At 46.8% G+C, this 6,003-nt stretch overlaps 1 long non-coding RNA gene across 1 annotated transcript; it reads left to right on the plus strand.

Moving 5' to 3' along the window:
• The first annotated feature begins 367 nt into the window (after window positions 1-367).
• LOC105710355 (uncharacterized) lies at window positions 368-5,740 on the plus strand. Its single transcript, XR_001105767.2, has 3 exons — window positions 368-427; window positions 2,764-2,979; window positions 4,781-5,740. It is a non-coding gene; the product is annotated as an uncharacterized LOC105710355 (long non-coding RNA).
• Window positions 5,741-6,003: the final 263 nt, after the last annotated feature.

A 6,003-nucleotide genomic window follows, 5' to 3' on the forward strand; every position in this document is an offset into this window, starting at 1 on the left:
CGGCCTCCGGCTCTGCGGGGCGAAGGGAGGCGCCCGCGGGCTCCGGGCGCCGCGGACGGGACACGGGTGCGGGGCGCAGGCGGGCTCCTCCGGCGCGCGCGCGGGCCCTGAGCGTGACCTGTCCCGCAGGTCTGGATGCTGGTGGCCGGCTTCCTGCTGGTGCTGCCGCCGGGCTGGGCCGCGGGGGCGCCCCGAGGGCGGGCAGGCGCCCGGCGCGGCCGCGGGGCTGCGCTGACCGGCCGGAGGAGCTCCTGGAGCAGCTGTACGGGCTCCTGGCGGCCGGCGTGCTCAGCGCCTTCCACCACACGCTGCAGCTGGGGCCGCGCGAGCAGGCGCGCAACGCGAGCTGCCCGGCAGGGGGCAGATCCGCCGATCGCCGCTTCCGGCCGCCCACCAACCTGCGCAGCGTCTCTCCCTGGGCCTACAGGTGAGCGGTGGGCACGTCCGGGCGGGGCCGGGCAGGTGGGGAGGGCAGGGCCGGGCAGGTGGGGAGGGCAGGGCGAGGCGGGGAGGGTGGAGTGCGACCGGGCAGAGGCGGGGCTGGGGGGGTGGGGCGACGCGGAGGGGGCGTGGCACGCGGGGCCAGTGGGGTGGGGCGGAGCGGGGAGAGACAGGGTAGGGTGCGGTAGGGTGGGGTGGGGTGCGGGAGGCGCTGCGGTGGGGCGGGGAGGGGCGGGGCAGTTGGAGCGCCGGGGGCCAACTCCTAAACCTCGAAGGCCCACCCACCACCTCCCTTGAAAGAGTCCTGCTTCCCCTCTTTACCCTCCTGTATTTCCTTTGCAACATGTATCTGTTGAGCACCTCATCTCCACTAGGTTGGATGGGTCCACGAGGCACTAGCCAGGGACCCTGTGACGTGGACCATACTGTACAGGGGGCCCAGGGAGTTGCTGCTGGAGGTGCGCGGTACTGTCCACATATTTCCTGAGTGATCCTGTAGTCCAGAGGTTGCTGGAGTGGAGCCCTGGGAAGCGCCCTCTGAGCCCCTCTAGCTCAATAGCCTAAGGGAGGAGTGGGGATAATTGGGAAAGAAACCACACCACCCGGCAGAGCATGTTATGACATGAACAGTTTCAAGAGTGTTTTGGCCTGGAACAGAGGTCATTTCAGAATAAAGGGACAGCCTGCAAAAGGGGAAGACTGGAGAAGTTGGGGGCGTGCAGGCAGGGTGCAGCTACAGTGTCCTCAGCAGGCTCCTGTCACCGTCCGCCATCTAGCTGGAGCAGGAGGAGCTGCCCTAGGGGGTGAGACCTCACACGGCTACAGAGGTCGAGAAAGGCTTCGTGAAAGAGCTGAGTCTCGATGGAGGAGAGCAAGTCGCCTGCAAAGGCAGTGCTGAAGGAAGGGACAGCTGATGGCAAGCGGGTACAAAGAGCTTGGAAAGTGGGGAGAGCCGCAAGCCGGGCGGGGGCTGGGGGCGGAGGCGAGGTGTTTGCCTGTGGGGTGGGCTTCGATGTCAGGCTGGAGACAGGCGCGGGAGCTGGATCCCGGCCTTGTCAGCAGTGCGCAGCTTGACACTCATGTCTGGAATCCCAGCACTTCGGGAGGCCGGGGCAGGAGGATTTAAGTCCAGCTCTGTCATTGATATTACTTGTGGAAATATCAACGAGGTGTTAATGTGGTATTTAACACGTGAGCAACAAGTAACAGCACAGACTGAACTGGAATAGGTGGGGCTAATGCTATGAAAACTACTTAGTGCAGCCTGTGCTTAAGAGGAAGAAATAAACAGCAAAATGCTTAGAATCAGCTCTATGTCGGTTTAATCTTAATGACAACGTATGCATTTACACTTATTTATTTAAAACCTTGCTCTACAGAGCATTTTACAATTGATAACTGTAATGTAAAATTAGCTTATTACTATTTTGGTCCAAATTAACAAGTATATACTACCTCTGTGAAAAGGCTCTGCGAAGCATTTGGAATTACAATTGTAGAACCAAGGGTTGGTAGAGAGATATTCCCAAGTCAAGGGGGGCCAAGGACCTAGGCAATGGGAAAAGCAACCAAGATAGTACTTCCCACCCAGAATGTTCCTACTAATAGCCAAGATGAGTAAGTGCAGACCAGTAAGTAGAGAATCCAGGTCTTCTCTTGCAGAGCTGGAGAGATGGGCAGTGGAATGGAGAAGTAAGGCAACATCACCACGTAATGTCCCACATCACAGAGAGGTGAAAATACTTCATTAACAACTGTCAATAAAAATAACTGTTGGCCGGGGGCGGTGGCTCACGCCTGTAATCCCAGCACTTTGGGAGGCTGAGGCGGGTGGATCACGAGGTCAAGAGATCGAGACCATCCTGGTCAACATGGTGAAACCCCGTCTCTACTAAAAAATACAAAAATTAGCTGGGCATGGTGGCGCGTGCCTGTAATCCCAGCTACTCAGGAGGCTGAGGCAGGAGAATTGCCTGAACCCAGGAGGCGGAGGTTGTGGTGAGCCGAGATCGCGCCATTGCACTCCAGCCTGGGTAACAAGAGCGAAACTCCGTCTCAAAAAAAAAAAAAAAAAAATTGTTAAAAGTAAATGAAATCGACTATCTAAATATAAACATCCTTCACTGTTCTATTTGCTCCATATGAGTGTAATTAGACATTTTGTTTTATAGATATAGAAAAAAAGTGATGAGACCCTGTTCATGGAAGGAGCTGTTCCTACTGTGTCCAAATAATCTTTACTTATTTCCTAGCAAAACTGTTCTATGAAATACATCACATAAAAAATTACTCCATCCATTTCATCTCTGTTTCCTATGACAGGACGATGGCACTGTTGCAAATATAAGGGGAACCAGAGTTGATTCCATCCTCAGCAGAACAAAATTTGGCTTTTTATCTGCCTACTGATATGAGACATGGAAGATGAAAATTTCAGTGATTCTTAAATCTTTTACTCTACTGGGTTTTGGGCATTCATTTCCCATCAATTTTAAATTGCTTCATTCTCCCAACTAGGAAACTTACAAGTCATCTGAGGTAAGTCTGGTTAGTTATTCACTGTATGTTATAAGCAGCATGACTTTTCATATTAGTTACTGCACGTTGAGTCATCTCTAAAATGCTTGAAATTAAAGTCAGATCACCAAGGAAGTGAAGGACACTCCACATGTATCCCTGTGCTACAGGTTAAAATCCACCTTACTGTCCTCAGTTAAGTCAGTCAGGAATTAAATGTAACAAGACAAAATGACATGACAACCACAGTCAAGAAAGTCACATCATCAGCTGTTTCCATCTGTCTAGAGGCAGGTAGAAAAAAAAGCAGGTTTTAATAGAATAGATTTAATTTAATAGATTAAATAAGCTGTAAGTTAAAATTCTGAGGATAGGGCTGTTAAATATAGAAATGAATGACTAAGTAAAATGGAATTATCCTAAGTAAGTTCCAAAAATAGAAGTGGTCTTCACCAGGCTGGACTTATTTTGTTATTATTTGGCTAAAGTAGTATAAGAGAAAACTAATATCAAGTGAAAGCTTATAGCTTCACAGCAAGCTAGATAAATTATAACTACTGTATAGCATGAGCTGTATCAGGGCACAGCCTCAATTTCATGTATATCCTCTCAGTCCCATAGTGCCTAATAAATAGTAGCTCTGATTATATGAGTTATCATTCCTCTTGTGTTCTGATCTGTTAGTGACTCTTTTTGGAATAGGATTTGTAGAGACTCCTATATGAGTCAAGCAGACAGAGTGGAACTCTGTTTCTTCTGCCATCCTTATTTTCCCATTCTAGAGCATACCCTAGAGGTATAAATTACTCTATAGCAACCAAGCACATACTCTAGAGCATATCCCAGAGGTATAGATTACTCTATAGCAACCAAGCACATACTCTAGAGCATACCCCAGAGGTATAGATTACTCTGTAGCAACCAAGCACATACTCTAGAGCATACCCCAGAGGTATAGATTACTCTGTAGCAACCAAGCACATACTCTAGAGCATACCCCAGAGGTATAGATTACTCTATAGCAACCAAGCACATACTCTAGAGCATACCCCAGAGGTATAGATTACTCTGTAGCAACCAAGCACATACTCTAGAGCATACCCCAGAGGTATAGATTACTCTATAGCAACCAAGCACATACTCTAGAGCATACCCCAGAGGTATAGATTACTCTGTAGCAACCAAGCACATACTCTAGAGCATACCCCAGAGGTATAGATTACTCTGTAGCAACCAAGCACATACTCTAGAGCATACCCCAGAGGTATAGATTACTCTGTAGCAACCAAGCACATACTCTAGAGCATACCCCAGAGGTATAGATTACTCTATAGCAACCAAGCACATACTCTAGAGCATACCCCAGAGGTATAGATTACTCTATAGCAACCAAGCACATACTCTAGAGCATACCCCAGAGGTATAGATTACTCTATAGCAACCAAGCACATACTTGAACATCTATATGGCAGTTTATCTTTTGGGGTAATCATACTGATAGGTAAACAGAAACTTTGCCTTGACAAGTAAACTCAGTGGCCTCCAGCCCAGATTATATAATGGAACTAAATCCTCGACTTCTGTATGACTGTTCTAATGTTGCATAACAAATTGCCACAAATTTAGCTACACAAACACCACATATTATTATCTCAGTCTTCGTGGGTCAGAAGTCTGGGCATGAATCAGCTGGTCCTCTGCTCAGAGTTTCACAAGGCTGTAATCAAGGCATTAGCTGGGCCACATTCTTATCAAAGATTCAACTAGGGAAGAATCTACTTTTGAGTTCATCCCAGTTGTTGAAGATTTCATCTCTTTGCAGCTACGTGACTGGGGCCTCAGCTCTTTGCTGACTGTCCTCAGGTTTCAGGGGCCACCTGAAGTTCCTCTTCACATGGGTTTCTCCAGCATACCTGTGTACTTCATCAAGCCACAAGGAGAGTCTTCAGTTTACTAATGTAGAGGCCTATGTAATGTAACGTAATCAACAAAGTGACATCCCATCACTATTGTCATATTCAATAGGTTGGAAGCAAGTCACAGTGTCCACCCAGGTCAGAGAGAAAGAGGTAAACATCAAGAGACTGGGATAATGGGGTCACTTTAGGGTCCATCCTGTGATGACTTCCACAATAGTTTCTGGACCATGAGGACTCCATAGCCATTGCAGAGGTCACCCAGGCTGCAGATCCTGGCATTCTCTAGGAATCACAATCCCATTCTTCTGCAAGGAAATGGAGTTACCATATGACCCAGTAAGTTTACTCTTAGGTACATTCCCTAGAGAAATAAAAATATATGATGCAAAAATGTGTATGCGAGTGTTTGTAGCAGTGTTATTCATAATAGCCAAAAAGTGGACCCAAGACAAATGTTTGTCAACTGATGAATGGAGAAATAAAATGTGGTATAGCCATACAATAGAACATTATTCAGAAATAAAAAGAAATAAACTGTTGAGACAGGCAACAACATGGATGAACCTCAAATACGCTATTCTAAAAGAAAGAAGCCAGTCACAAAGGACCACAGAGTACGTGATTCCATTCATTTGAAATATCCAGAATAGGCAAATCTACAGACTGAAAGTGGAACAGTGATTGCCAAGGGCTGTGGGGAGGGAAAAGTGGGGAACAACGCTAATGGGTAAGAGCTTTCTTTATGGGATAATAAAATGTTCCAAATTTAGATTGTGGTGATAGTTGCACAATTCTGTGAAATTACTAACAATTTTTAATGGGTGACTGTTATGGCATGTGAATTATATCTCAATAAATCTTTTTTGTTAAAAAACAAAAAAGACCCACAAGTTTCGTCATGAAAAAATTAATAAAACATATGGCTTAGATACTAAAATATTGAAATATTCACATTTCTCTGGCATTTAAATAATGTGTAAGAACTATAAATATCCAAAATTGGGGTCATCTCAGAAAATCTATGCTGCAATAAGATCTCTTCATAGTACAGACACAGAGGTGAAAACCAGGTACTGTACAGAGATGTCAAGTGGTTTTCCCAACGGCCCAGCAAAAATAATTCACT

Source organism: Aotus nancymaae, unplaced genomic scaffold, assembly GCF_030222135.1.
Source record: "Aotus nancymaae isolate 86718 unplaced genomic scaffold, 86718_ANA_hifiasm-v0.15.2.pri h1tg000009l, whole genome shotgun sequence".
NCBI lineage: Eukaryota > Metazoa > Chordata > Mammalia > Primates > Aotidae > Aotus > Aotus nancymaae.